Genomic DNA, 14930 nt, shown 5'->3' with positions numbered 1-14930 from the left:
ATTACAGATGATCTGATCTTGGATTATTGTAAAGGACTGTCTGACGCCATCCATTCTGTGTCCCTTCAGGTGCATGCGGTTGAAGTTCCAGCATCGAGGAACCTGTGTCATGACCTGAATCCAGGGGATTGGGTGTTGGTCAAAAAGCACGTCCGGAAGAACTGCCTAGATGTTCGCTGGCGTGGGCCCTTTCAGGTAATCCTGATCACGAACACCGCGGTGAAGTGCGGGGGGCTGCCAAATTGGATCCATGCATCCCATACTCGAAGAGTTCCAGCACCTCTAGAAGAAACAGCTCCTATCCCAGACGAAAGCCAGGAAGAGGAAGAAGAGTCGCAAGAAGGGATTGAGGCAGCTGAGGGGGTGTCGGAAGAAGTTGGGAACGCATCGGATTTAGAGGAAGAACGAAGGCAGGACGGCAGTGAGACGGAAGACGCAACTGAAGGAGAGAGCAGAAGTGAATACGACTCAGACTCAGATCCGTATCAGAGCGACCAAGAACCAAGTGAGAGGACAAGGAATAGGAGAATAAGGCTTGGAGCTGCCACTTGGCCAGAAAGGAGAAGAAGGCTAAGCTTAAGGTCGGCTCAGGAAGAAACGCTTGCTCCTATATCCGAAGACTCAGATCCAGAAGAAGATATCCAGGATCAAGCCGAGGAGGGTCTTAGAAGATCAAGGAGGGTGCGAGTGCCTAGCAGAAGATACTCTACTCCATACTGGACCTACCTCGTCGCAGATGTCTGGGGAACACAGAACCGGGAGGATCAGGGAAATAGACCTGGTCAGAACTGACCCGATCATCACAGTGCAAATAAGGTTCCTGCTGCCAGGAGCGGAGACCGAAAGGTTACTGACACTCAACATCGTTCATCCTCCTCTCCTGAGCGGGATAAGAAAATTGATTTTAGAGACAGTTGAGTTTCCAGTTTGCTGTTCACGATATCCAATATTGGAGGGAACTCTTCTTCGTTTGGAAATGCTTGAGCGAGTAGTAGAAATTCTTGGAGCGCTCATTGTTGTGGATTAATTCCTTGAAATCACTGCAAGATAACCTAGCGCCGAGTGGAAGAAGAGAAATGGTAGGGGTTTCCTTTTAGCGGATGGAGAAGGGCTAGGGTTGTCTATTTTCTACTGGACTTTGAACTGTTTTGCGGAAATAAATTGTCAAGCTTCCAAGTGTTCAAAAGAGAGACATTGCGAGAAAGAAAGACTTTGTTCGAAAAGAGGAAGAAGTTGATGCAGGAAGAACGTTCAGAACCACACTGTTTGAGAACATGGAGGCTGGCAACCCGAACCGCAGGGCAAAATGTATAGTTGGCACACTTTTAGGAGTAGTGATTTCCTTGATAGTTTTAGTGGTTACTGTCTCATACATAGTGGGACACGAGACAGATGCAACTACAGTCCAGGAGGTCAAGGGAGTGTCAACACCGAAAACTACCATTATTAATGATAAGGGAAGCATCAATGATAAAGACAAAGCGTTGTTAGATGCAGAAATAAAAAGGTTACACACAGATGAGTCACAGGGAAATTTCAGGTCAAATGCTTATGCTAAATTGCTTTATGAATACGTTGATGCCATGGAGGTGAAGAATTGCTACGTTTGTATGCAATTGCCAGCTTCGGTAGAGGAGGGTATCAGATACCATCATCTTCCGTTGACATATGGAATCACGTGCAGTTTGTTGTTGAGCATATTCTATGGACGAGAAGGATTTGAGTATTATTTCTCGAATTTCGACTCGACATTGCCAGAGGTCCCGAATTTCAAGCATTTGAACAAGTGGGACTATTACAAAAGCGAGGATAGATTACACAAATGGTTTATTCCATGGAAGACGTTAGATACTTCACATGCTCGAAGAAACAATCTGACTTGTCAAGTGTCAGAAATTGAGAAAAAGTTTATAGGACAGGTAGATACTAGATACAGGAGGCAGAAGATTCTGAAGGCCTCAGGACAATGGGAAACAGATTGGACCAAGGAGGAAAGGGCACATCAAAGAAAGGGTAGTATTGGTCCAATTGCTTTAGATAAGGAGAAAAGGGGGAAACTGTGCATTCACAGGAGTTACTCCTATTATGAGAATTTTTATGTAGGTCAGGTCAATTGTGAACATGCCTTTCAATTGGAATATTATTCTAAAGATTTTCTGAAAGGGATGCAAGCAATTCCAAATGTGTATTTTGTATGTGGAAGGAATGCCTATGTGAAGTTACCAGATAATTGGTACGGATCATGCTATCTGGCTGTTGTCTTCCCTAAAATATATCATGTTGAGAATTTAGAAACGACAAAGAAAGAAATACCAACTAGGTGGAAGAGAGGGCTGGGTGCAGCAGAAGTAGTTGGAGACGTACTCGGTGCTGCATTCCCTATTTTAGGGGTGATATTGAATGACATTAAGATCAGGAGGTTAGCTACAGTCGTAGATAGGCTATCTGCCAGTACTGCTAGATCATTGATGCTGATAGAAGGTGAGATGCAATCGATTAGGGCAATGGTTCTTCAGAACCGACTTGCTTTAGACGTTCTGTTAGCTAAAGAGGGAGGAGTCTGTAAGGCTTTGAAGGTCCAGGAATGCTGCACTTACATTCCAGACAATTCAAAACCTCTAGAGAAGTATATACGAAACATCACTGCCATACACTACGAAATCGAGGATCTGACAAAGATAAACGTGTGGGAAAAAGTAGGTCATGGAATGGGTAAAGTTGGAGGTTGGTTCGCCAACTTAGGAAAGGGTATCGTTTGGTACATACTGAAACCCATCATCATAATTGTGATTTGTGTAATCACTTTGTGGGGATTGGTGCGTTTGTATCAGTGGTATAGAGCAAATAGGTTACAGAGAACTATGAGGAAACAGGAGGAAAAGTTGACAGCGATGCAGGACACTCAATACAAGAGTCTGAAAGCATTGGAGACTATGAAAAGAGGGGGCACTGCCATGACTTCACTTTGAAGGGTTTTACATTTTAATGGTGTCTTGATGGTGATGACCCCTGAAGGTCATCAAAGGGGGGATTGAGAGAGCACAAGTTTGAAAAAATGTATAAGTGCACCATATTTACAAGCACATAGTTAGTTTAAACATGTTTTGCACACGAGTGTTTTATATCTAGGAGTGAAATATACAGAGTGTTCTATATTCAGTAGTGAAATGTTTCGAATGTTTAAGTAGTGTAACAATAATCATAACTGTGTGAGATTAATGTAGAAATGTTGGGATGAAAATGAAAACCTCACGTTCTCATGTTAAAAGAATCATGTCAGAATTAAATGTAACTCTGAAACCCAGTTAAATGTGTAGGCCTCAGGGCAATTCACAGCAAACCTAAACGTGCTGCTAAAATAATGTGAGATGGGGTTGACGTGGTTCTTCCAAATGTATTATTGAACTTAAGGTTAAAATATATAAACTGCTGTGATAACATGTAACGGAACTGGTGCTATGTAAAGCGCTCTGATAACCTAATCGGTTCAAGTTCGCGCTATAGAAAACTCTAAAAATAAAATAAATAAATAATATATGCTTTATAGATGTGTTATTTTAGAAACGTATGCTAGTTAAGAATGTTTGCTGTTTAAATCAAGTTAATGTTTTAAGAGTGCAGGGACCCGCTTCATGTAAATCAAGTAGGCCTGAACTGATAATGTCATATCGTTTGAACTGCCATGTGCTCGTTAGGGAAGAAGTCGAGAGGTGTCCAGCACAGAGCTTTGGAGTGTGTTTTACGACCTAAAGATATGGTGGAGTCTGGAATTTGAGGCCCACTGCAGGACGAACTGTATGCAGGTGCGAGGGTCCTAATCAGCTCGAATGAAAGGGACTTTGTTCAGTGGCGCCTTGCGCAGGCCTGTAGGAGTTTCCAGGAATTTCAGGGGGTATCGGCGCATTGGAGAAGAAGCCTGGGAACCAAGGTCAACGTTAACGAGGGTCTTCAAGAGTACCATCATGGAGTTTACCGCGCAAAGATGTACCACGTGAGGGGCGTCCCAAGGGGCGTTCCTATCAGAAATGTGATTTGGTATTAGGGAAAGAGACCCGGGAGGAGAGCAGAGCAGATGATTTTGGGAGCCTAAGGAAGCGGATGGGTAGGCAGATAGGCTGATCAGGAGAGACCCATTATCAGAGAAGAGACAAAGAGAAGTGCGTGATCTTCTTAGGAAGTCACCACGGCTGACACCTAGAGGGGTAAAGATCTTGCTAAGTAGGGATGACACTTAGTATAGTGTAGGGACAGACTAACCTTAATTTTCCCTTTTCTGTAATGACTTTGAGGTTGCAACTTGTATCCATTTTGGCAACCCTTATGGTTTTCGAGCTTGTACTTATTATTCTGTTTTTCAGACTCAGACTACTCAAGAAGTTCATGTTTATAGTGATACCGATTTATCTTCTGAATCTCATTTTGAGAAGTTTGTATCTTCAGTTATCTTTGACTTTATATTAAACCTTTGAAACTTAAATTTGGTCAGTGGTCATTTAGAGTGGTGTAAGTTCTTAAATTGATTGACTTATTGTTAGATTACCTTTTACTCAATGACAGGTACCAACGATTCAGTCGACATAGTTTGGGATTTGGTAAGGTAACTAGTAACCAGTAATCCCGCGTTAGCAGAAATACTAGAGGGTCTAAATAAATGCAAGACAATAACAGACAGGAAAACAACCAATCATCCCTCATGCATGGTCCACCCACAGTCACCCTTCACCACGACCCTCATAGTGGTCAGGAAAGGATGCCCATCAGTCACCACACAAGACCGCCCTTCATCATTTGGGTTTCTTTAAAGACCACCACGTAGAGTACCAATCGTCTTGTACGACGAGGGCTCAGTCTGCAATCATTCAGACAGATCTTATGTGGTCCTATAACTCCTCGTGAGAGTGTAGAAGTGGCTGGGACTGATGTTGCAGTGCAAAAAAGTGTGTGAACAAAGGAGAAACAAATGTGAATTAAAATTGGATTAGAGGGCACTGATAAATTTATTCTGTTGTTCCCCACTATGCCAATATTAAAAAGTAGTAAGAGACAATCAAGACATTACAAATTGTCTAGATGTGTGTAGGGGTCGACATGTTTCAGCAAAATAAGCATGATAAGCCTTTGCTTTCTTCAGGACCAATCTCTCTTTGTAGCTACTGCAACTTAGTGAAAAAGAAAATGTGCTAAAAACCATACATAATATAGAGATCACCTGAGTCTACTAGGTGTCCTTATCGTTTTCCACCTTCCCAATTCAGACGAGTTTCTGAGAAAAGTGAGATAGGAAAAGAGAGGGATTAGGGTGAATACACTGTCAATAACTGTCGCATTCATGCCATAGCGTTAGTCTCTAAGGTGCTAATATAGGCATCCTTTCATTCAGTACTAGGTAACATCTAATATTGTTACCCTGTGTAATTTAGTACTAATGTCTCCACATATACTGGAAATAACAAATGATAAAGGGAGAAAAACACCTTACCGGTTTTGGGAGGTGTATGAACCTCACCCCACCTGGCCACAGCTCAGGGATAGGCGAAGCACCGCTCTTTGGAAAGAAGAGGCACACATGTAAGTCCACTCCTTCTTTCATCTAAAAACCAAATTACCAGCGCCACCTTTAGAAATGTCTCAATAAAGCCTTAAACTGAAACTATTTCAGTTTAAGGCTTTATTGAGACATTTCTAAAGGTGGCGCTGGTAATTTGGTTTTTAGATGAAAGAAGGAGTGGCATCAGTCCTTACATGTGTGCCTCTTCTTTCCATAGAGCGGTGCTTCGCCTATCCCTGAGCTGTGGCCAGGTGGGGTGAGGTTCATACACCTCCCAAAACCGGTAAGGTGTTTTTCTCCCTTTATCATTTGTTATTTCCAGTATATGTGGAGACATTAGTACTAAATTACACAGGGTAACAATATTAGATGTTACCTAGTACTGAATGAAAGGATGCCTATATTAGCACCTTAGAGACTAACGCTATGGCATGAATGCGACAGTTATTGACAGTGTATTCACCCTAATCCCTCTCTTTTCCTATCTCACTTTTCTCAGAAACTCGTCTGAATTGGGAAGGTGGAAAACGATAAGGACACCTAGTAGACTCAGGTGATCTCTATATTATGTATGTTTTTTAGCACATTTTCTTTTTCACTAAGTTGCAGTAGCTACAAAGAGAGATTGGTCCTGAAGAAAGCAAAGGCTTATCATGCTTATTTTGCTGAAACATGTCGACCCCTACACACATCTAGACAATTTGTAATGTCTTGATTGTCTCTTACTACTTTTTAATATTGGCATAGTGGGGAACAACAGAATAAAATTATCAGTGCCCTCTAATCCAATTTTAATTCACATTTGTTTCTCCTTTGTTCACACAATTTTTTGCACTGCAACATCAGTCCCAGCCACTTCTACACTCTCACGAGGAGTTATAGGACCACATAAGATCTGTCTGAATGATTGCAGACTGAGCCCTCGTCGTACAAGACGATTGGTACTCTACGTGGCGGTTTTTAAAGAAACCCAAATGATGAAGGGCGGTCTCGTGTGGTGACTGATGGGCATCCTTTCCTGACCACTATGAGGGTCGTGGTGAAGGGTGACTGTGGGTGGACCATGCATGAGGGATGATTGGTTGTTTTCCTGTCTGTTATTGTCTTGCATTTATTTAGACCCTCTAGTATTTCTGTAGTTCACTCTGCTGCAGGCAGCTTCCAGGACGCCGCAGGTCTTTTATCTGACTTGTGCTTGAGATGGGACCCTAATGACAGTTCAGATGTCTGTGTGTAACCAGACAGTTACACAAATGAATCCTGGTTTTTGCTTGCTAGAATAGTGATCTGTAATTATAGTGCTACACTGTCACAGCCTGGGACTGAAAGCAGCAGCCAAAGTTGTGCTACGTTGCATGAAAATGAGGGTTGAACACAATGAACAGCCAGGGTTGGATTGAGATATAAAATAGGCCCTGGTCACGCTAAAAAAAGTTGTCCGGGCATCATTAAAGAGACATCTTTTCTTAACTTCATTTAGATCACAAACAAGCATTGGCCTAGGCAATAGGTCTCGCATTTAGGACCATATTAGTGTCTGGTTATCCAGCAGAATATCCTTGGTGCAAAACATCAAGTGTTGCATGGCTAAACACTTATACAGCCCCAAAGGCGAGACCTATTGGCTATGCCAATGCTTGTTTAATACGTACTTACGGAAAAATATTTGTAGTGCAGTGTCATCGCTTCCAAAACTGAGCCAATTACATATTCCGCACTAAAAAGCACATAAAATACAAGCGTCGCAAGGAAGAGCTGTTCGTGTCTGTCTTTTCATGTTGTTATGGCCCTTACAGGGTTCTGCAATAGTGTTTAGTTTTTTTAGCTGGGTGTCCGCGGAAATTCCATGTGGCGTTTTATCGCAGAATTTCGCATTGAAAAATTATAACAAAATTACGGGAATTATATAAATCACACCAGCGTAACTGAAATTTCACCTAGGCTCAATTTTAAACCTTTCTGTTAGGGCTGTAACTATTGAATGTCAATTCGGCGGCACCTTTTGAGGAACCAATGTGCAGTGACTGTTTTCCATAAATCCTGAATGTATAAAGCGGATGTGCGTATTAAGCTCGCTGGCAATCATGCGTAAACCACCTAAAGTTTATGGCACTGCTTTAATTTACATTTACCACCTATGTCAACAAAGAATATGGAAAAAGGAGGCAAATATTTATATCAGGGCTCACAGATACACACCTTTCCACCTAATAATTAAATGGCCACACAATCTGCTCGTTTTGTGGTTCAAAACTTGAGGCAAATGAGCTGGGTGGACCTCGCCTACATGCTGTAATAATGTCACTACAAACCACCTAGTGTTTGATGAAGCAACGTCAGGGTGAACACTAGTTAGTCTGTGTCTGGGCGCCTGTCGTTTACAATTCCAGAATGAGATTGTATGTAGCCATGTGCTTGTTTTAATCCCGCTCTCCAACATCCTGGTATTTACCATCAATATAAGGATAGTACCAAATAGGTATTGTCTCTTTTTGCATCGGATGCTGGCGTTGAGAATGAAAGCCATTTCTTTCATAATGTCACGCGCATTGGGCACAGTTTTGTTCCATTTTAATTGCACAACATGGAATAAAACATAAATGAAGCACTTTATGTATGCTTAAAAGAAGAACGATATGCTGCAGTTTCCTGGCGCAGCTCCTAGCCAAACAGCTTAATTGGCCATTCCAACATTTTCTGGATTCTCGCCTCTGTGTGTTTTTTGTCAGATTACTACCTCAAGGGATTTACCTGATTTTCTTCCTTCCCTCAGTGTTGTTGCGCTATCGACTCTAAAAGGTCAACCGCAATGTTTTCTTTTCTTTAATTTGCAAAAATGTTGCGCCTCCCAGTGTAACCATATATTTATAATTGTTTCCGGAGGTAGTCTTTGAGTGAGCCCTGTGTATTTAGCTAATGCCCAAGGATGTTTGCAACGTTCTGCTAGGTGAGCAACTTGTTTACAAGTTATGCGTGAATTGAGCTACACTTCCACTGACGTGTACCACTCAAGGCCATACTACTAAACTAAAAATCCATTCTAAGTTTTCACAGCCCTAGAACTAATTCTAAATGCAGTGGTTCGGTAATAGCTCACAGATTAAAACGCGCGACTGGAAAACGGAGCTGAGGAACGCAGTGGAATGCTGTTCATTAGAGTGCGGTATTGTTTAAGCTGAAAAACAAATTCCTGGTATTCAGCATCCCAGGATAATAGCTCACAGCTTAAAACCCGCGACTGATAAGTGGAGCCGAGAAACGCCGTGGAATGCTGTAACAAAATAGCCTGTAACAAAATAGCCTCTTTCTTCCAGTCCAAAATATTGGACATTCACAGTGCCTTGGAGTCCCAAAGATCCTCCACCGTTGTGCCTCCGGTGCCCGCTATTTTGGAATCTAACGGTGTTGATTCTTCTCGGCTCATAGGTCTTGAATCCTTTCCCCCTCTCTCTTACCAAGATCTTGAGATCCTCCTTAACAAAACTAAATCTGGATCTCCGCTAGATGTCTGTCCGCTAAAGATCCTAAAGCAGTGCAGAGAATCCCTCCTTCCCCCTCTGGTTGACATCATGAATAGGGCGATGGAGGAGGGCGTTTTTCCCCAGCAGTGGAAAAATGCTGTGGTAAAACCTCTGCTCAAGAAGCCTTCCCTTGACCCTGGGGTATTAAAAAACTTTCGCCCCATTTCACTGCTCCCGGCTCCCGCAAAGATGTTAGAGTCCCACCTAAATAAACATCTTGCTGTATTCGTGGAGAATTCCGGCTGCTTGGATCTTTCCCAACATGGATTCAGGAGGGAACATAGCACCGAGTCTGCCCTCACCATAGTGTTTGATAACATCCGCACACGGGTTGATGGGGGACAGACCTCCCTCCTGATCCTCTTAGACCTCACGGCTGCGATACCCTTTCTCCCTCAGTCCTTACATCTCGACTGAGGGACATTGGAGTTCGGGGGGCGGCCCTGGGTCTCCTTTCCTCTTTTCTCGATCATAGAGAGCAAAGGGTGATGCTGGGTCAGTTTCTATCTCCATCCCTGTCTGTGCACTGTGGGGTCCCTCAAGGGTCAGCGCTTAGTCCTACTCTTTTCAATATCTATGTGACCCCCCTTGCCAGACTTATTAGATCTTATGGGATGGAGGTAGCCTCTTATGCGGACGATACCCAGATCCTCGTCTCTCTCTCCCAGTCAGTTACGTCGACTGCCGCCAACTTCAGATCTTGCATGGAGGCAGTCGGCCAATGGATGATTCACAATTCATTGAAACTGAACGGGGAGAAGACTGAGGTGATGGTGTTTGGAGGAAGGGAAGATATTTGGTCCGCTGAATGGTGGCCGGACTCATTGGGTGCCTGCCCGGATCCTACATCCTCAGCTAAAAACCTGGGGGTCATGATCGATCCTATCCTTAGCATGTGCCAACAGGTCAACAGGACTGTATCGACCTGTTGGGGGATCATCCACATTCTAAGGAAAATCAGGCACTATCTTTCCTTACAGGCAAGAAAGCAACTGGCTGTTGCCCTTTTGGGCTCGCGTCTGGACTATTGCAATGCGCTGTATGCTGGACTTAATAAGTGCCAGCTGCAGCGCTTGCAGGTGGTTCAGAACGCAGCAGCCAGATTTTTTCTCGATCTACCCCGGCGTGCCTCTGCCACCGTTGCCCGGAAGCAGCTGCACTGGCTTCCCGTTGTGGACCGCATCCTCTTCAAGTCCATGTGTATGGTCTACAAAGCTTTAGCTAAAACCAGCCCCACTGGTATTGGATCCATCCTGTCCTACTATAATCCTGGTAGGAACCTCCGTTCCTCAAATAGACTTCTCCTCTCTGTACCTCGCGTCCGGAAGACCAGATGGGGTGGCAAGGCTTTTTCCAATCTGGCCCCCAAATGGTGGAATGCTCTCCCTCTTGAGGTAAGGTCTCTCCCCACTCTTCAAGCCTTCAGATCTGCCCTAAAGACCCACCTCTTTGTACGTGCCTACCTGTAGTAGTGCTGTTGTAATTTTCGGATCTTTTTTGATAGGCGCCTTGACACCTTCGGGTTGAGTATGCGCAATACAAATCGCTTAATAAATAAATAAATGCTGTTCGTTAGAGTGTGGAATTGTTTAAGCCAAAAAACAAATTCCTGGTATTCAGCATCCCAGGAGTAAACATGGAGGGTGCATGGACTTAAGATAAGCAAGGGTGGTGGGGGAGGCAGGGTCGAGAAAGAAGTGGGGGTGGATGTCAATGATCAGACCCTACCGGCGAACACAAGCGGCTGTGAAAAAATGAAAGTGAAACCGCACGGACAAAAAAATGCGCGTGGTGTTCACATCCCTACGCAAACAAAGATGGTGTCTGGCTGTCCACATGGCCGTGCATTTTTTTGCCTGTAGGCGATGGCGAGAGCAGCCATCTTTGTCCATCTGGATGCATGTGCATTCTGCTTTTTCCTGAATTGATCGCAAAAGGTCCTCGCATGGCGAGACAGCGCATGCCGGTTGCTAATGCCATGCGACCTAAAAATGCATGGATAAGTTCACACCTGTGAACCGCACCTGAATACAAGTGAGACCACTTCTGCTCAGGGCCCCAGCCCCGCTCAATCTTTATACATTAATGGGCCGTCCCAGGGAGAGAAAGGGAGTGACACCTCTGCCGCGTTGGTAAAATGGAGGAAATAGAGGCCCAACTGTCTCCAGAAAGGCTGTGCTTAATTTGTAAAAACAATAAGTGCCAGGGCTCTCGTCAAGATGTCACTGGAGCTTGTACAACCCATTGCCCTGCCAGCGATGCTAGTGGGAGTACCAACACAAATACTAACCATCACATTCCTACAAGTGTGACAATTCAGACTATTCCAGGTCCTCAAAGCCATAAGAATGGCTTGGGCGACAGATAGTCGTAACTTATTTTTGTATTTTGAATTAATAAACAATTGTTGTTCACTCCTTTCTAAAAAGGACAAACAGCCAAAGTTTTGGTCTTAACAATTAAGTGCCGGTGTTGACCATTAAGTGCCGGTGCCGAGCACCAGAAACCACTGGCTTAAATTAAGCACTACAGAAAGGCCACTCAGGTACCCACTGGGGGCATCCAAATAGCACAGACACCGCCCACATTGGCTCCCAGGCTGCGCAGAAAACTAACCATCACACTCCTACAAGTGTGACAATTCAGACTATTCCAGGTCCTCAAAACCATAAGAATGGGTTGGGTGGCAGATAGTCGTAATTTTTTATGTATTTTGAATTAATAAACAACTGTTGTTCACTCCTTTCTAAATAGGACAAACAGCCAAAGTGTTGGTCTTAACAATTAAGTGCCGGTGTTGACCATCAATTGCCGGTGCTGAGAACCGGAAACCACAGGCTCAAATTAAGCACTGCAGAAAGGCCACTCAGGCACCCACTGGGGGCATCCAAACAGCACAGACACCTCCCACATTGGCTCCCAGGCTGCCCAAAAAAGCAGCCCTAAACTGGAACTCGGATACCTGTCCCTCTGCCTTTTTCCAAGTGCCCCCCTTACCCATTCGACCCTGAGAACAGTACATCTAATAAATTATGGTGAATATCCCCATAGCTACAAAGATTGTTTCATTGTTTTCTTCTCTCCTCGTGTTTCCACACTTGACGCTAACATGAGCCAATGCACACATTTGACCTAGTGCACAGGTTAGGGTGACCAACTGGCATGGGTGCAAATTCAGGACGGTGAGTGTAAAACTTCAGGACAGGAGGTTAAAATGCAGGACAAATCTTTGGGACAAATGATACGTTTTACAGACACATCAAAGGAGGTCACACAAAAGAATATAATTAAGTCCATCCATATTCAATCATTTGCAAACCTATCCATCATGTATCCTTCCATCCATCATTTCACACATCCTTCCCTCCATCCACCCTTTCACTCATCCATCCATTATCTATCCATCCATCCATCCATCCATCCACCCTTTCACCATATCCATCAGTAGACTCATCCATCCACTCTTCCACCCATCCATTCACTCATCCATCCAGCCTTTTAGCCTTTCACCCATCCTTTCACTTACTCATCCATCCCCCTAGTCACTCATCCTTCCGTCCATTCACCCTTTCAATCATTTATACATCCTCCCTTTCTCTCTCCATCGACCCTTTCACTTAGTCATCCTTCCTATCAACCAATCCATCTACTCATCCACTCATGAATCCATTCAATGGGTCTTCTACTTGGTCCCTCTCTCTAAGAAAGGGGGTTATTTCCAATAATTCATTCTAGTAGGGAGATGGGTATTTATCTCGTGTCTATTTGATATCTCCAGGGACCGCTTCTTCCGTGTAGAGGCAGCCGGGATGGTCATGATTGGCACTACGCGGAAGAAGCAGGCCCTGGAGATATCAAATAGATATGGGCTAAATACCCACCTCCCTACTAGAATGAATTATTGGAAATAACCTGAACAATCTATACTTACGTTGCTAAAGTACTTGGATAAACATAAGGTCTAACTGGAATTCCTACCTTAGAGAGAGGGACCAAGTAAAAGTTAGAAAAGCACAGAAATGAATTAAGAAATACTGCTATTGTTGAGACTGCCCTGAAGAGGATCTTCTGAGTCGAAACGCGTTGGCTACCGTCGTTTTTATGAAGATTTTTTCAATAAAGAAACCAAGAAATAAGAACCTGCTGAATTCATGTGCCTCTTCTTACTTTGCTTATATTTGCAAATTACACTAATCCCTTGATTTATTGAAGTGCTGAATCGCCGTTTTTGTTGCAAATTCATAGGATTTATTTCCTCGGAGGTTTAAGGGGTATTGAGCCTCTGATTCTTTGCACCCGTAAATACTGTAAAAATATTATCCTTTGACATCAAGATAGGTGCATTGATAATTACCCCATACGCCTTCCTTGTTGTTTATTAAAAATCTGTGCTTAGTATAGTGTACCGCCTGACTGGTATTTTGCCTCTTCTGTCATTGTATCCAGATATATAACAACAAATAACTTTACACCAGCAACAAGCCAGAACTATTGGCATTGTCAATGGTTGTTAGTTGCATTAAAAAAAAGTAGCAATCATGGCTTCCTTGAATATAATATTGAAAATGCATCAGTTCTAAAATGGCGAGACTGTGAAAGAATTCTAACCCCTTCTTTTTAACTTCTTTTACCAGCTTCTATTTTCGAACTGGATTCTCATGTAGCAGCATTGGCGTTTTTGCACATTTCTTCTGTCTGACAGAATGCCCTGCCCTAGAGAGAGGTTGGAGGAGGCCCACCACATGCTTTTCCAGCCCAGACTGGCCCATTATTATTCTGTATGTGGCAATCAGCCAGCATACAGAATAATAAATGGCGGGTGGGGCTGCTCTTGTGCTCCGAGGAGGAGTGCAAGGCAGCCCCATCAGGGATTGAGGCTTCAAGCAGGGAACAGTGCTGTTTCCTGCAATGCCCAAAATCATGGATAAAAGGCGTCCGTGAGGTCCAAATTACGGATGGTCCGTGAAATTTACTGACGGATAGTCACCCTAGTACAGGTGTGTGTATTCTGGCAAACATAGGTACTCCTCCAATACAATATACTGTCCTGAGACATAGTTTAACACTTTCCCACTTAGTACGTGTGCTGTATAGTGAAGCATGACTGCAAAGTGGGAAGAACTTGGAGAAAAAAAACATTTTCGCCAAGTCAAAGTCAGCGTCAAAAGTGTGTTTTTTTGTGCAAAGCCCTGTCCCCAAATATTAATTTAGGGCTTTGCGTTAAAAACAATGGGTGGGTGCATGGGAACAGCCATGTACCACCGGTGCTATGCCACCTTGACTCAAAGCAGCACTGGGCTACTTGTGTACTTAAAGCCTACTTTCTTTCCAGCACAAATTATGGGCTACTTGTGTAACTTAAGGCGTTCTTTCCAGCACAAATTTTGTTTTGCACTGAAAAGTAAATCCCAAATTAATTGTTTGTATTGGTTTGTGTCACTTTTGCGTTGCCAACCCAGCGCAAATGGTTAGTAAATCTGCTCAGCGTGTTTAAGATAAAAAAATTGTGTTAAATATATATTTTTTAGTAATACACAATCAGACTAGACTGTACCTTGCATAAATCTCTTTTAATACGTTTCCATTTGAAGGACACAAACCAGAAAACAGCTGATAACACTGTTACATTACTTCTCAAAAACAATAAACATTTGTCACAACGATGCCTGAAATGACACCATCAATTAAGCCATATACAAGCTCCCAAGTACCCTTTGGATTTTTGATTACCCAACTGCTCATGTTTGCATTCGTTTCAGGTAGCTGACACCCTGGCAAGTAGGTTTGTTTCTTCTTTTGCTGCGTGGCTCTCAATTTGCTTTACAGAACAGAAGATCTCCCTCCCCCCACTCATTTCCTTT

The sequence above is a fragment of the Lissotriton helveticus genome, chromosome 4_1, assembly GCF_964261635.1.
Source record: "Lissotriton helveticus chromosome 4_1, aLisHel1.1, whole genome shotgun sequence".
NCBI lineage: Eukaryota > Metazoa > Chordata > Amphibia > Caudata > Salamandridae > Lissotriton > Lissotriton helveticus.
The sequence above is the reverse complement of the archived record's forward strand: the minus strand, read 5'-3'. Positions refer to the sequence as shown.